At 39.3% G+C, this 18125-nt stretch overlaps 1 protein-coding gene across 3 annotated transcripts in view; it reads left to right on the top strand.

Moving 5' to 3' along the window:
* The window catches only part of alk (ALK receptor tyrosine kinase), a 755603-nt gene that overhangs the window by 664516 nt on the left and 72962 nt on the right, over positions 1–18125 (top strand). The window lies entirely within an intron of this gene.

The following is an 18125-nucleotide window of genomic DNA, read 5'->3' on the forward strand; positions in this document are numbered from 1 at the left end:
TGTGCTTTTTTAGTTGATGTCTTCAAACCAGAATTATGACATGATAACAGTAAAAATAAAATGATAATGGGACCTGTTTGATTTAAAGGCAACAAACACAGAAGTCCTTGACACTAAAATTTGGCTTTTTTTTCTTTGTAAATGTCAAAAATTGTAGAGTTTAGCTCAGTTGCTTGATTGGGCACCCATGTACAGGGTCTGGGTGCACTGGCTACAGGTTCATAATTGATCCTAGCTCATATTTGGTACATGTCTTTCTCCGTATTTTCTGCCTTTTTTCTGCTGCCCTATCAATATATAAGCAAAAGTCCAAAATGCAATCTTAAAAAAAATAGTATGGACAAAATAGTATGGACAGTTATTTGTATTTATGTATGTGTCATGGTCAATAATGCTGGCATTTGGGAAGCAAAATTCGTCATTATTCAGGCATAGGTTAGTGCTAATTGCCTAGCATAAACTAGTCCATGTATTTAAAGGGGACATATTTGACCCTTTTAAGACAAGTTTGTTTTGGTCTCAGAGGTCCCCAGAACATGCCTGTGAAGTCTTTTGCTGAAAAAACACTCCAGTGTAGGATTTTTGCATGTCTAAGGGCGCATTCACACCAGAGCCATTTGGTCCGCTTTAAACGAACTCTGGTCTGTTTTCCCAGATAGTCTGGTTCGTTTGGAATGATGTGAAAGCTCATATGAACTCTGGTGCAGACCAAACAAGCGGACTCTGGTCCGCTGGAAAACAGGGGGTCTCGGTCCGCTTCCAAACGAATCCTGATGCGGTTCGTTTGAGGTATGAAAGCAAAGCGGACCAACTTGTGAACCAATGACAGGAAGTGGCATAAAGAGTAATTATATAAGGATTTATATGTGATTTAATACACTCAAATACATGTCGCTACCTCGCTTGGCGGGGTTCCAGTTGAGAACTGGTTACAACTGGTACAGTCCATCAATATCATTTACATTTAATCTTAGCGGTTCCCTTATTCATGCCTTACTTCTGCATGCCTTTAAAAACACAGTCTCCAGAGCAGGGTTGATTTTGTCAACTAATATATGGTAGTTAGCTAAATATACAGTAATAACAATCCTTTGTCAAAAAATATCCTGGCTTAATAAAAGATGTGGACTCTCAGTTCTGTCTGCCATCTGTTCTGCAGACTCTTTTTGAAAGTTATCTTGCAAGTCATTGTTCCCTTTTTAACATTATATTCTTGTCCTCTTTTCCTGAAGAGCACCTGATCCTGGTTATAAAGTTTTGTATGCTTTTGACCCTATAGCACTCACCCACCTTTTTTCTGAGGTATAACATGGATTTGTCTCCTCATAAGTAAGGACATCCAGTTAAACCACAACTGAAGTGGCAGCAAAGACCGTCGGCTTCTCCATTGCTGACAGCAGTGTTTCTATTTCTCTTCTATTCTGTTTTTTTTTTTTTTTATTTTTTTTTTTGTGACATTTTTGATGTATCATGGCAAGAAAAACATGTCAACAAGATTATCTTGAGGCAAGTTAGCATGGTATTGTTTGTGCTTCTTACTGTAATTATTTTTACTGATCCCTGCTTAATGGTACCTTTTTTTCTGAGCCAGCAATGACATAACCCAGGGATGTCAAACTCAAGGCCCAGGGGCCAAATACGGCCTGTGGTAGAGTTAAACCCAGCCCGCAAGATCATGTCTAATTATTATTATTATTATAAATGGCCCACCGGTATGAGGTCTGTAGATTTCCTCCAGGATAAAAATGTAAATGAAACTTTATTGGTTAAATTTCCTTGTTAAATCATCAAAATTTGAAAAAATAAAGAGTAAAATAATTCAATAAACAATTAAGAATGTGGGAAAATAAATTAATTTATGTTTTCATTTCATACGTTCAATTTTGCATCTCACAATTATGACTTAAACTTATGATTTTTACTTTTTATCTCATATTTTAACCTTTTAGAATGACATTTTTAAATTTTAAGTCATATTTTGAACTATAAAACTCATGATTTGGAATATTATCTCGCATTTTGACCTTTTAAATGTATTATTTTGGCTTTCATCTCTTATTTTTGCTTTTTTTAACTCATGATTTTGGATTGTATCTCTTATTTTTAACTTTAAAACTCGTAATTTTAATTTTACCTCTTTCTGACTTTTAGACTTGTGATTTTAAATTATTTCTTAAATTTCAAACCTAGAAAAACTTGTGATTCCAAATTTCTAAGTCAGATTTTCCCTTTTAAAAACTTCATTTTGACTATTAATGTCATGTTTTGACCTTTTTGACCAATAAGTTTGAACTTCTATCTCAGTTTTTGACCCTTTACATTTTTAATTTTGACCTTTTTAATCTCAAAATCATGTTTCATCAATACTTTTTCCCATATTTCATTACTGGTGAAAATCAGACAGTTTATGGCTGAATGTTGACCCTGTTATGCTCTCGGGTTAGACCAAAATTCAGAGTCCGGCCCCTGCTGTGACTCAGTTTAACACCCCTGACATAACCCAATATCACAATATTGTCTTACTCTATATTTAATTAAAAAGCATGTCATTATTTCTTAAGAACTTGCTCTAATGCCCAGCCCTAATATACCCCCCTTTGTTTTTAATCTTTGCTTTTTAAAAGCTGATTCTGACAGTCTGTTCTTCCCACCATGCTGCCCCATCTCTCTGATCTCCGCCTGTCCTACTTCTTCCTCCTGCTCTTTTTTCTCTCCCTCTCACCCTCACTTCACCTTCATACTTTTCTTTCTTCCTGCTCTTTTCCCCTCATCTCCATTCATTCCCCACTTTTCTGGCAGCAGTCACTTTCATTTCTCAAGACTGCCCTACTGTGTGGCAGCCGCCTCTCACTGCTGACTCATCAGTTGCTTTTTAGGAGGGAAGTGAGAAAGTCGGCCTAGATGAGCGTGCTTCCTTCTCTGTCTGTGATTACCTCTCCTGATGGGAAAGCAACGCATCGCTAAGCTCAAAACGAGCTGCGGGCTTCTTTCTCTCTCCAGCCATTTACTATATGAGAAACTTGTGTGCAGTGTGTCTTACTGAGATCATTGTTTTTGGGTTCTTTAAGGGAATAAAAAATTAACTCTTTGCATAGCCGTGCTGCATCAGAATATCTTATTTACAGCTTACCAGAAGGGTTGCAGGATGTTGAAGCATTAGCATCTTTGAACAGACTGCATATTTTCATATCAAGGTGTTCCACTTCTGCTCATACGACAACAGAAAGTTATGTGGTTTAGATGAAAACTGGCATCATATCAAAGACAGAAGGGAGGGCAATTGAAGAAATGCGATTGGCTCTTGAAAATAACTGACAGCAGATGTTGGTGCCGCAGTTTTGGCCATTACATGCTCGCTAATTAGCCACAGAGTGGAAATATGACACCGTGCTTCATTCTTTACTTGTTCATAAACGGGGGCCTGGGGCAAACAGTAAGCTAGTTGTTGCTACTTTGGGTTTTAGAGTGGGAACATCCGTCACTGAGACAGATATGAGACTGATAACGAGCAAAGCCACGCTAAACAGGTTTTTGTAATTAATTGGACTCTTGTGCTCCATAAGCTCCACACTTAGCATGCAGATCTGTTCATAGAGTGCCAGCCTTGATCCATCTTTCTAATGGTTGGTCTAAGGAGGACAACTGTCACTGGATAAGGAGGAGACTACTATACATGCAAAGAGGGGAGCCAAGCATCGAATGAGAAGTTAAAGGTGACATATACCCTCGCTCCGTCTCTTAGCACAGTCCCCTGTGGTCTAAATGAAGCATCTGTGCTGTGCTGTAGTCAAAACAGAAACCTGCTGAAGGACCACAGGGGTTTTTGTTGACCCCATATAAACAGTGGCGTTTTCTGCGTGTCTCTTTAAATGCCAGTTCAATTCAGTTTAATTTTTATACCACATTTCAAACAAATGTAACCTGAGTGAGCCTTACAGAAGACAAAAACAAACACAGATCCATAGTGACTAAACGCACCTTTGCCAGAGTTAGTTAGCAGATTTAAAAAGACACTCTTATAGCATCACCGGCCTTTTCAGCTGTTTCGTAATAATAGCAGGTCAGCTGAGGTGTGCGGTCTGATTGTTGATGAGGTAGAACATCGCAATCATCATCCTAAAGAGTACACAGTTAATTTACCTGAGTAAATTTTACTCAAATTGAATAAAATGTTACTCTTGAAAAAATATATTTGGTCCCAGTGTATTTGGTGTCAAATTAACTCTGCTTGCAAAGTAATATTTTCAGAGTTTTGTTACTCTTAAAAGTGTTTTTATTTTAATCTAAATCTTTCCAAGTAGGAACCCAAATTTGTGATTTTTATGAAATTAGTTCAACAAAAAATGCAGAAATTTGGACCTTTGAAAGAACACAACAAAAGCCTGAACAAAGAGACTGTCTAACACAGGGGTTCTCAAAGTTTTGATAGCTGAGGGCCAATTTAGGAACCCAACATTGGACTAAGAGCCACTGAATGAAAAAAATTGAAAAAAACAGATAAAAAATCCCATTTGTAATCATTTTAATGACCAGGTTGCATCTCTACAGTTTACATTAATTGGTCTGCATCCAGTAATTTGCAATAAACACATTTTAATTAATAAATGAGGCTCAACCTGGCAAAACTTGAGAAAACCTTGAGAAACATTGTAATGCATACATCCCTGGGGTTTTCTGCCCTCTACAGTCAAATTTGGGATATAACAGTCCTGTGTGCATTCTGTTTCAGAGTATACGTAAAACCTTATTTAGAACAGTCAGTCAGTCTCAGTGTGCCTTGCTTCCTGTCTTAACAATTGCGGGCCACACTTTGAGAACCTATGATCTAACACTTTGTTTCGGGGTTTTTTTTTTGATTGTTTGTTTGTTTGTTTCTTTCTTTTTTTTTACCATTATAACACATTTTGGTTGTTTTTTTCTGATAGGTAACAAGATTATTAAAAATTATCATATAAAAACTAACTTTACTGAAAATATTTCCATCAAAGATAACAGGATAAATAAGTGAAAATCTAAAGACAATCAGAATTTACTACTTTTCTTTTTCTAAACAAATTGATGTTCCTCTTTAAATAGAGCTACATTTTTCTCCTAAAGCCCCTATAAAGTGAAATCCAAAATTGTTGTCTTTACACACTACATATGTTGGAATCTGGTTGCTGTAAACATGTGAAAACACTGAGATCTACATGTGACTGAATTCTGAATTTAGACCATTAGAAAGTTTTTCACCTCTTCCCTGACTGGGTTTAATTTGGGCAGGGCCAATATGGGGACTGGTGATGTCACGAGCCCACAGTGGGGAATGACCCCGCCCCTTTAACACTACAATATAAAATCACAGAGCAGTTCATCTCAGTACAGTCTGTTGTTAGCTGATGTCACTGCCTTTAGTGAAAGTTAAAAGTCAGTAAAATGCTGTTTTTTCGTTCATTTTGAGGTAAATTTGCCAAATCTATCAACCACAGTGGCTTACTGACTTTGTCCCTTCTCTGGCACAGAGCCAGAGTGGGCGTGGCTTCAGCTCATTCAACAGACACGCCCACACCATCCTGGAGCAGATTTAACTGCCTCATTTTTCATGATTTTGAAGCATATTTTAATAAACTTAGAGATGTTTTTCATTACTGAAATTTGATCTAGGGGTTCATAACACAGTGACCTGTCATACAACAAACCAAAATACAGATTCATTTCACTTTACAGGGTCTTTAATATATAATTCTGCTAGGAACAACAAAAGAGGGTTTTTGCCTATATATCAGTATTACACATAGTGTTCTAATATTACAGAAACAATTGTGATAAACATGACAAAAACCCAGGAGTAGGCAGTATGAGGCAGTAAGATTAAAGAAGTTTATTTGACAACAATAGTGCAAATGATGGTGAGTGAAGTGGTTGGTAGAATCACTGGCAGAGAGATGGAGACACTGAAAAACAAGAGGACAAAATGGAATTAGAAAAAACAGACCAAAAAACTAGGAGATTTAAAGGTCAAAGAGGAGCCAGGTTACCTGATAAGCTGCTGTAGTACACAGGTGTCTGAAAGTTCATCACCAGGTGTGCAGATCTTGATGCCAGTGATTTGCTGCAGCTGGGACATCTAGCCGTGACCGTCCATGAGTAATGGCAGCTGAGTTCAAACATAAGTGGGTGTGGTTGAAATTTTACTCCAGCAGAATTTCTTCTGTTTTTACTCCAACTCAGGCAGAGGCTGGTAATAAATACACCAAAAAAATGGTAAACATTACTGTTTTGAGTGAAATATTTTTGACCAGATTTTCCTGTGTGGGAGTAGAAGATAATTCAAGCAGCAGCAGAATAATGTTTAAACAAGGGTGTAAGTCATTTTAAGAAGACACACCTCTGATATGATAGTAGACATCTGTTTGTGCATGTACTGTGGTTACATTCAAATAGTCAAGTACTGCACATGTTGGAAACAGTGGTATTGTTAATGACTGACATTTATGGCCTGTCAATACTCAAGATGCCCAAGTGTTGTGTTTTGTACGTACTGCTTGTTTGGAATGGATGTATAAGTATGAAGTTGGGTAAAAGTACAATAAAAACAAGATGAAAGGATCCTTTAACAACTTAGCAGATGTCTTTATTGTGCTTTTTAACAGCCATTTGAATCTCTTTGCTCTGAATGAAAAGACAATTACAAACAAAAAACAAGTACAAGATGTTTAGACAGACTGTCGCTGAGATTACTTGTTAACTTGTAAGTCATGATAAATTGACTCTAATTTCTTCCCTGATTATAAAATTGTATTGTGTAATCTTTTTCTCAAAGCCTCATAAGAGAAATTTGGACCCACATTCTCAACAGTAAATGGCTCATCTGTCATAAGAAGAACAGTTCCTATTATTTTTTTAAATTTAAGAATATGTAACTTATATTGATTAAAAAATATCTGGATCAAAACAAAACCAAAACTAAAACATTGTTTAAAAGGCTGTCACCAACACTAAGCTGTTGTCATAACATAGCATGCAACTCATAAGCAAGTGTATTTATCTAATTCCCTGTCAGAAATATTTTTAAGCCAGATTCACTTGACAAATCCAGACTGAAATCCTATTTCAAGACATAAAAACAATAAAAAAAAGACTTTGCTTTTATCCAACACAAATTAGCTGATTATATTGTGAGCATTTTTGTGGGGCCTGGAGCTGAACCATCTGGCATTGGGTTGGAGGGAAACTACACCTTGGACTGGTCAGCAGTCTGATCGAGGTTGCCAGGTCTGCAGTTTTCCCGCGGAATTGGGCTACTTTTTACGAACTGCCACAGATAGATTTTTTGTGTAGTTCACTACATAGTGAATACACCATTTTGTAGCGGTGTCTGAATTCTGAGTAAGCATTGTTATTCACGATATAGTGCAGTCATTCTATCCCACAATGCACTATAAAAAGTAGTGGACAATCAGTGGTCACTGGCCCAGCAATGTTTCTCATCATGCTTTGTGGTTGCTGCTCTCAAACGTGACAGACAAATGAAAGGAGCACAGGAACACGTTAGTTCGTTTTAACCAAAGTATTTAATCCGTAAGAAAATGTTAAAGATTCAAAACGGAATAACTGTTTTCCCCCATGAAGATTATAAGACATGAGACCATCATCTTTATACATAATAAGTTATTACACACAAAAAAATGTACTATTTTGCAAGAGACAAAACTCTTATCGATTTTTATTTTTTGTGACAGTACGTTACATTTATCATCAGTTTTCAGTGAAATTCCACCGTAAATTTCAATCCTCAGCCATTGTCATGGAAATGTACGAGCCGTTGTTGTTAAACGTTTTCATTTTGATACGACGATGATGTCATTGCCCTCGGCCACGGTTGTGTCAAAAATCATTTTTGTGTTTTGCAGTTGAGTCCACTATATAGTCCACTACATGCTGCTCACTATAGAGTGGATAGAGAGTAGGGAATGAGTGTGTGGTTTCAGACACAGCCTTTGTCACTCGTCTTCCCCTCGCCACCCTGTGCATCCGCCATTTTCATGCTGTAGAACCAAGCAAGCGAGTGGAGTGCAAAGCATGGTGAGCAAGGGCTTATGGGAATTGTAGTTTTAATGTCTGTTAGCTCCTCTCCACTAGAAAACTATGCTTTCTGCCCTGAAGACATCACACATGTCCGGGACGGGATTTAGATGCTTCTGTTATCAATACCGTTACACCCCTACTAAACAACAATCAAAAATATGTTCAAGACACCTCATGTCCCCCAACAGAAAGTATGTTTATTTTCCTACCCTCTTTAGTTTTGTGATGTCAGTGACTCTGACCAATAAGAGCACAGAGCGCTCTGTATGCAAGCTGCAAAGTGAAAGAGTGAATAAGTAGGTGCTGTGTGATGGGACTGTGAGACACAGGAAAAGTTTGTCAAGCTTTTGCAACAACACCCCTGCCTTTGTGATGTGGGACAACCACGACCGACCGAAAAAGAGAGAAATGTGGGTGAGAAATGGCAGCTGCTGAGTAAGTGCTATCAGTATGTTTGCATTCTTCCCTCCAGGTGTAATTTAGCCCAGTTTCCTTCCAAGTCATCACAGCAATTTTCTGTCCTCTGATTGTACCTTTACTCCAGGATGATCTGAAACTAAGCAATCAGAGACAGAGCTAAATAGAAAACATGAGTCTAATAGTTTATTCAGTTCATTTTAGAACAGTCCAGAAACCAAACATGGTGCTGATATTGTTTTACTTGTTACTTGTCATTGTTATTCATAGAGAAGGAGATGTGTACTGCTTTATCTGCCTTGTTTCAATCACGTTCCGATGAGAAAGCTATCTGTTTAACAAATCCAATCAGATATATCTGCAAACTCCTTTTTACTCTCTTCCACTGATTCTTTGTTCCTCTCTTATTGAAGGAACAATCCCTCACCGATGCCATCCTCTGTGATGGAGGCTTGTTATGATGGTGATGGCATACATCGGTGGCAAAGTTCATGGAAAAGGAAAGTCATGTAAACCCCCAGAGCTGTTTTAGTGTTCATCAGTATGTCTATATGCCAGTGTGTGTTTGTACTGTAGGTCAGAGGGTCGGGGGATGGTGCACACCGCTTGTTAGAGCCGGTGAGGGAGCATCTTGTTTTGTGTTTGCTCTGCCAAGTGCCTGTCAGAGAATGGCTCATTAGGCCAGCTGGGTGTTGTGTTTGGGTGTGTGCTTGATTGTGTGGTCATGTTTGTATGTGTGAATAACAACCCACTCATATTGATGGACCAGCAAGATTGATCCGATGGGCTGAAGTGTGAAACCAACCACACCCGAGGGGGACGTCTAGAGGAAACGTACAAAAGAATTGGCTTTCTTCAACACCACCGGCAATAACCTCAACAAGTCAATCTATGCATGCATTTTTAATCTGAGAAAAACAATATTAAGCCACAGCACTCAGACTCCATATCCTACCTTCGCTCCTTCCACTTTTCCTGAACTGATTGCCATCTCAGAGTAACCTATTAAGTACGGTAAGATTTACGACTAAAGCTCTGTTTGGCTTTAAAGGCTTTTCTGCTCCAGTGATGGATTTACTTTAACAGTCTTAACTCTTTTTTACCTTGTTGGGTGGTGAAAATACTGACTTGAGGGATCAATTTTCTCCTGCTGGAGCGAAGCCAGACAGAACTCCAGTTCCCAACAACAGTATTTTTTTTACAGTAGGAGTGCATTTAGTAAGAGCCGGCTCAACTCCAAGTTGTTTCTTACCGTAGCAGGTGTTTTAAAGTGTTTGTGAAAGCATGTAGCCCTCTGCAGATTGACTCTGCTGGCAACAAACTCAAAAGAGATGTTTGCAAAGAGCGTGAGCACGCCATGAATTACTGATGCTGGGTTTCCTACTGGGTGACCTTGAACCAAACCAATCACAAGACTAGGAATAACAAATAGGTTTGACATGCAGTTCAGCAAGGTTCCCAACTGTCAGACTTCTCTTCAATTTAGCATGCAGTGACTGAAACTGTGATGAAAGTACCATCTTAGAATCTTGATTCATATTGCATTCGGCTGTTGAATTTTAAGCTTTCAAGTGAGTGCACAAACTCATGAAGACTCCCCAACTATTCTTCAGGAGGATCTTTCAGTTCTTCAGAAGATTCTTAAATTCACCACATTTTCCTTTCTGGCATCTGTTCTAAATCTAAGGATAAAATCTAAAACACTTGTACTTTTGGTGGTTCAGTTCAGTACTGTCTGGTAAGATGAATCCTGATCTTGCTTGCGTTTCTATCGCCAACCATACCCTTACCTCCAATTTCCACATACATCAACCATGCCGCGATCCGCCGGCAAATCGTATTGTGCAGCAAATCACTCCCTCTCCTGTCTATCAGACCATTTCCATAACTGCCGCTCCAGACCGGCAGCGGCATGCGCCTGGAAGGACACTTCTCTGTACTTCGTTTGAGATACGCTGTGGGTCTATTTTCAGCGCCGGCCACTGCCAAACTGCGTCAATACTCGTCAATCAGAAAGCTCCAAAAGGGAAGCCACAAGTGTAGAATATCCAGTTCTTACAAAAAAACACAATGCATGGACTCCCGGTCGCAAATCATCACTATATCAACATTACGCCTCATCCTGCAGTAAGAGCGTAGGGTCACGGGGAGGTCAGTGGGTCACAGAGCTACAACGCTGCCATTGATGAGGAAAAGTTAACTTTTGAGGACATTTAGCCAAAGCCTTTTTAGCCTTTTAAATGCTGCTGCATTTGTAATGAACGTGCATTTGTGGGATGAGCAGCAGAGCTGAGTATGTGGGTTGTGCTCATTAAATTTACCAAATCTTCTCTGCTGGTGCCAAACAGCTCATTTTTCTGTTCCTATTAGCTCTTGTTTTGAGCTTCTGGAACCCCGAGGTAGCATGGGCCTTGCTACAGTGGTCAGTAGATGTCTGATCTAACAATTAGCATGCCACGTTTGGCTGATCCGGATAAGGCCTATGCATTAGGCCATAAGCTGGTGTGCAGCAAAACCAAGTTGCAACATTAGTGAACCCTTGTACCATCTCCAAACTGAAGGCCCAAAAGGGGATGTCAGAGACCGGCTGCAAAGCAGGTGTCCCAAGAAGACAACACCCCAAGAAGACAGTTTCCCCACCCTGCCAGCACTTATGAACCGCTGTCTTCTAAAGATTTGCAGTCAAGGTTTGCAGGACAAAATGTCTTATGGCTTTCTGCAACAGACTGTAAGCAGCCAATCTCAAGTCTCGCTAGGAGGCCTGTCGTGACTGCCCATCACTGTTAGGCCTGTTTGTGCTTATGTCAGGCAACAGGTGCAGTGGAACCTGAACACAAGGAGGAACATTAGGGTTGAAGTGTGGAGAAGACGTGGAGAACACCATGCTGACTGAGTAACTTCTTTTGGTGGAGACAGTGGGATAGAGTGGGGAAAAATCTCCATCACTGGAAAAAGGCCTGTCATCAGAGAGATATCAAGATGAGATTCTGCAACCAGTGGCAATCCCTTATCTCCACAGTCTGTGGTCGAACTCTATCCCCCATGACAACACTCTTACACAGAGTGAGGTTTATCAGAGACTACCTTCAGAATTTGGGAGGAAATGGCCTGCCAGCAGTCCTGACCTTAACACCATTGTGGGATCAGTTTGGGCGTGCTGTTCATGCCAGAGTGACCATCACAACTACACTGGCTGACTTGTGACAAATGCTGGTTGAAGAATGGGATGCCATCCCATAGCAGTGTGTGACCAGCATGAGGAGGAGGTGCCAGGCTGTTGTGGCTGTGTGTGGTTCTTTTACTCACTACTGGGGCTCCTGTTTGTTCAGTACATAAATTGTTAAATTGCCAATAAGTCTTGTTTCTTCAAACTTTAATCATCCAATCCACCAAACATCACCAAACAAGAGTTAATGGCAGAAAAAGCTGTTTGGCATTGGCAGAGAAAATTTGGCAAAATTTTTCATTGGCTCAACCCACATACTCAGCTCACCATTTAGAGAAATTGTAGGTTTCCATCTAATTGCTAATTTTGGAAAAATACGAGATATGGGAAGTGTTTCTCTTTTGTGTCCAGTAATTTCCCCCTCATTTTAACTTTTTTTTTTTAAATCTGATGTGAATTCTTCCCTGATTATAGGAAAGAACAAGTGCTATCATAGGATGCATCTTTTTTCCGTGTGTATTTGTAACTGCTACAGACTCTGCCAAGTGTCATTACAGGCTGATATGATTTTGTCATTAAATCAGCCTGTTTGAGTTCAATTTTAAGCAGCACTTCTTCCATTTTTGACTTATTGAACAATTTCCTACACTTAGCATCCAGTGCTTAACATTCTTAGACTATAATTTTCTCCTTCCCAATGTCCAGCTGCTTCTCTAATTGAACTGGTATGACTTCTGTGCATGCACACTGCCCTGCAGTCTCATACCCTTCAGCATTAAAGGGGAAGTTCCCCATGCCAGTTTGAGGGAAAAGTTTGCATGAGCTTCCACTTTACAAGTAACCTGACATGCCAGATGGATTCGTTTTACACATCCATCTGGGAAAGCTTCAATAGGAAACGTTTGAGAAAAGGCAGAGGCTTTGAAAAAAAACTTGAAGAGTGATTGGATGAACGTTCTGTCACATTTCTATGGGCCAATCAGAGCAACAAAACACATGACGTAGCCACTAGCGAGCTGCGTGTGCACAGCTACTGAGGAATAACGCGAAACATGGCAACTATAGACATGTGAGTGCTCGACTTTTGTTGTTTTTGAAAAGAAAACAACTCACTGCTGTTCTTTGTTCTTTAAATGAAGAAATGTTGTCAAGTTCTGATAAAACTGGTGCTTTAGCAGCATCCACGCTAATCTCTTCCCCCATAACTGTCATGACTCTGCTGCGCCTGAAAGTACTGCCCCTCGTCGCTGATTGGTCCTGTCACTTTCTTACCGGGCCCAAACGGTTCAGATGGGAGCTTTGCAAGATGGATTCGCCAGTGAAAAACAAGGAAACGGGCGTATCCATTCGCTTTGCAAGTTTACTTTACAAGGACATCGCATTCAAAATGTTAAAATTACAGGTGTAACACATTAGTAGTTTAAGAGCAACGATATGAATCTGTCAGAGACTTTTCTCAGGTTGTTCTGGAGAATCAACTGAAGAAAAATACTGACCCTTAGCTAAAGTTAGCATTTACTAACCTCTAAACACATTCCTCCACTGGAAAATGTGGAAGAGATGTTGGGTTTATTACAGGGGTTTTCCTCTTGGGGTTGGGACCCCCTCTGGGGTTGCGAGTACAGTAAAGTACACTATGTAGGTATTGTGTTTTGCATATAAGTATATTACTAATGTTATATGGTATATCTGTTGCTAATGTACACAGGCGATAATGCTAGAGTGACCTCTGAGCTGAAGTGTTTGCCACGATCCTTGTGACCTCTGATCCAAGTATAATTGCTTTTGGCTTCTGCGTGATTGTTCCCGAATAACTTTGGCACTAAATCCTGGGAACAGGAAGTCAGACAGGTTCTCGCAAAGGTGTGGGTCACTGTTCAGGAAGAGTTTTTTGGTTGTAATTAATGATATCCGTGAGAAGGGAACATTTGAGAACATCAACATGTTTTGATTAAATGGGTGAAAAATGTCAGCATTAAGTGATGATGTGTGTGTGTGTATCAGAATGACTGTCGAGGAGTGTGCGCTTATGTGCGCGCTTAATTCAGGTGGTATAAAAAGACCTGTTGGCTAGTTTCGGGGCTCTCTCGTTACGTTCCTCTGTACCTCTGTACTCGTGCTTTTAAATAAATAAATAAATATCGGCCGGGTCGCACATTATCTCACTGTCTCTAGATTCGTGTTTTCGTGTAATGTTTGTGCGTTAGATTTACGCGACATCAACTGCTGCCACTTTACACCAATTCTGCCTAATTGTAACCCCTTTTTCATAATTTTTTTCCCACCAATTTTAACAAATTTTAGCCTTTTAACACCTGTTTTTGTCGATTTTTAACCCTTTCCACCACTGTTTTTTTGCCTGTTTTTGCCTTCTGAACCAATTCTTGACCCATTCTTGAAATGAACCCACCAAATCTTGAAATGATTCACCCATTATTGCCGCAATTAACCCCTTTTAACCACGTTTTACACCCATTTTTCCCCATTTTAACCACATTACTCTGACTGATATGCCAATTTTTGCTAGTTTAACCAATTTCTGCCACTATGTGCCTATTTTTTCTTTCTCACTTAACTCTTTATTGCCAGTTTATATTATTTTGTCATCCCATTTCACCAAATTCCCACATTTTTTTTTTTTTTTTGCCAATTTAAAGCTATAAAATCCACTTTTTAAACTCCATTTTACCACTATTTATGCCCATTTTTGCCACTTTACCCCATTTTAGCCTTTTCTCTATTTTGTTTTGTTTTGTTTTTACCATTTTTATCTAATTTTTGCCACTTCTAACCCATTTGTGCTACTATTAAAATTAAATTCCACCACCTTTTCCACCATTTTTGCCATTATTAACCCATTTTAACATTTCTAACCAATTTTAGTTACTTTTAATAAAGGGATTTACATTTTTCAGAGAGTATTTACTACATAAATTATCAAAAATGATATTTGTGTCATTGATAAAAATGGTTATTTTTTCAGGTTAAATATAAAATATGGATATCACTGCTTAACTTTACAATGGACCACGATCTTTTTGTTCTTGATCTTAAACGTACATCACTTTGGATAAAAGTGTCTGCTAAATGACATCATAACATTTTGTTGACCTCCATGGGCCTTCAGTTGAGTTGGGTCCAAGAAAGCTCTCCCATTTATCCCCTCATGGGTGGGCTTGTCTGAACATGACTATTCTTAATTGTGCATGGTTCACCCACCTTCAGGTACAGTGTGGGTCTCTGGCACCTTGATTTTGGGGATTGCGAGCTGAAAAGGTTGAGAACCCCTGGTTTATTATGTGAGACTACTTTATTTAATGCTGTTAACAGTTTTTATCACCACATTTGTTTGCTATGAGGGAAGGAGTCATTTGAAGATATCATGAATTAAAGCACCTACAGATAAGATGGCCTAGGCTTAGCCTGCAGACTTCCCTTAGGTCATATATTAGCTAGGTAGGAGCATCAGAAATTTTTGATGGAAAACTTTTTTATTCTGTGTTTAAATTGTTTTAACAACTCTGCAAAAATGCTGCAGGTTAAAAACCTTGAACACTAAACAGAGGGTCATTTTAAGACTGGCTTTGTAAACAAGTAATTTCTCATTATCAAAACAGCCCTGCTTTACATAATAATGTGGCTAAAATAAGAAGTGGATCAGATATTTTATTGTCAAAATTCTTGTCCTATTTCTCTCCTAACTCAGCTGCAAAATGCTAATAAGAAAATGGTGCATTTTCTCATTGGGTTGCTCAAACCAGCTTTCTGTAGTTATTTATCTCAGTCAGGGGAAGTGGATTTTGGCAAGAGATCCTTGTAATACTGGGATCTCAAATCCAGGGCTTCAACTGTAATAGGCTCTACACAGCAGGTGGCTGGTGTTGTGATGTTGAGCATCATTGCTTAAAGTCACACTTCTGTGCTATTTCTGCTTCAAACTCGCCTTTGCTTGTGTAGTCTGCCACCATTTTAGCATCTTATCTGTTTTTGCAACAACTCAGAAATTCTCTAAGTATCTAATCACAAACAGTGTAAGAATTAGATCGAGCAGCAAACCCAGAGCCAAGTGAGCCGTTCTGTTTCCTGAGGGACTTTGACTTCAGCCGGTGTCAGATTTGCAGCCCTGCTCTGAAATGAATGATAAGTAGTTCAGAGCCCAGCAGAGGCAGAAAGAAGAGAGTGAGAAAGAGGTTCTTCGCTCCCTGGTGTCTCTCCCACTGCTCTGTGCTCACCAGCCTTGAATCAGGATTTAGTGCTGCTGAGTTAAGTCGGTCCACGTCCATCTGACAAGACTAATCTTGTGCTAATTACAGTGAAAAGAACTCCAATTAGCACTGACACATGGGATTACACAGGAAATGAGGAGAAATGTTTGTCACCTGTGATCCTGTCACTTCTCACCCCCTGCTGCAGTTGGGACAAGATGAGTGTAGCTGCTCATGAAAGGGGTTTGCTCTCCCAATTTCAAACAGGTTTCTTCATGTTTGTATATTTGAAAAGAAAACTGTGCACTGGGTATATTTAGGTGGACTGACAGTGAGACAAATATACCAAAACTAAGCCACTGTAACAATGAAAAGGTCATCATTTATCCTCATCTCTCACTTTGAATGTTCAAATTAGGTCTAAATAGATATTAAAGCTAATGTTAGATAGCACAGTTCAGAAATTACAGAATTTATGTTGGACTTGTTCTTGATATCCCCTACAATGTTCGTGTTGGTTAAGGAAGACTTCACACTTTCATAGCGATCAAACCATGATATAATTATTGCTGTTTTTTAAGATATATTTCTGGGGGGAATGTTATGCCTTTATTCAGAGAGGAGTGCAATGGATGGAGCTGGAAACAAGGATGAGAGAATAGGGGAGAGACATGCTGAGTAGCCACAGTCCGGCCTTAACCACCAGGCCATCTGTCCCATGTTGATTTTAAATGCCTCTGCACTGATGATAGCCAAGGTCAGAGGCATCATGCTTTTGGGTTTGCCATCCAGGCCATTTTTGTGAAAGCGATATCTCAAGAGCACTGTTTTATCAACCATTACATCAAAGTTCACCCTGATCCGAGGTCAAATGGTGCAATGCATTGGACAAGGTATGAAAAAAGTAGATATTTCAGGAAAACTTTAGTATTATCATCGTACTGTGAAGAAATTTGTGGCTGATTTAGAGCACAGATGGGTTCGTGCAGATAAAGGCATAATGAGGAAGGTTTCTTCCAGACTAAATCATTGGAGTCCAACAAACCACAAGGTCTAGGATCCTCCAGAGGCTTGCAGTCGTGCATAAACCTACTTGTCAGCCCCCCTAACCAATGCTCACAAGCAGAAATGGTTGCAGTGGGCCCAGAAATACATGAAGACTCATTTTCAAACAGTCTCGTTAACTGATGAGTGCCATGCAACCCTGGATGGTCTAGATGGATGGAGTAGTGGATGGTTGGTGGATGGTCACCATGTCCCAACAACGCTGCGACGTCAGCAGGGAGGTGCTGGAGTCATGTTTTGGCTGTTCAGACATCTTGCAAAGAAATTCAAACAGAAACTCTCCAAAAACTCACAAGTTCAATGGATGCAAGAATTTTGAAGGTGATATCAAAGAAGGGATCCTTTTCTAACATGTAACTCATCCTGTTAAGATCGTTTTGATTGAAATAGCTTTGATTTCAGTAAATATGACCTCCTAATGCTGCTAATTCAACAATGAGCATTTACAGTCTTTTACAACCTATAAAATGTTTTGAAACTCTGTTGTGCATAATAATTTGGAACAAAGCATTTTGGGTTTTTATTTTTGAAAAAAATAAGTCATCATTGGGAGGGTTTTTTCAATAAAATTTGAATTATGCTCTTACAGGTGATGGCTTGTATCATTTGCACCATAGTTTGGAATGTAGTGTAAACAGCGTACGTTCACCCTGACTCAAGGAATTGATTGGATTTTTCAGATCAAAACTCACATCATTTGTCAGCCCTTGCTTATAACATTTGTTCCACAGAAAACACCCCTGCCCTTCTTCTTAGCCCAACACTGGACTATTTTTTGTCAGGCGTTTGTGTTTGGTCTTACTTGCTTCTCCAGAAGCTCCATACACCTGGTTTTACCCTTGAAGCTTTTTATAGTGATTCCACTGGCAAACAACTGGCTTCATATTCCAGCTCTTTTGTGTGAACGATGAGAACCAGCTCTTATTTAGGAGCCGTTTCCTTTTTTTTCCCTTTTGTTGTTATTCAGTAGACATCACAGTTAAAGAGGAATAATTCCTCTACACTGATCAGCCACAGGAATGCCAAGTGCTGGATGGTATGACAGTTTCTACCAAAAATCATGTAAAATCGTGTTGTTCTGGAAACTGTTTAGTACAGGAACAAGGAATGATACAAGTGATGCATGCACAGATATCAATCATGGGTTAAAGCGTTGCTACATTTGGCTAATAGGTAAAGCCAACATGATACCAAATGAAATGCAC

This window comes from Cheilinus undulatus, linkage group 18 (genome assembly GCF_018320785.1).
Source record: "Cheilinus undulatus linkage group 18, ASM1832078v1, whole genome shotgun sequence".
Lineage (NCBI taxonomy): Eukaryota > Metazoa > Chordata > Actinopteri > Labriformes > Labridae > Cheilinus > Cheilinus undulatus.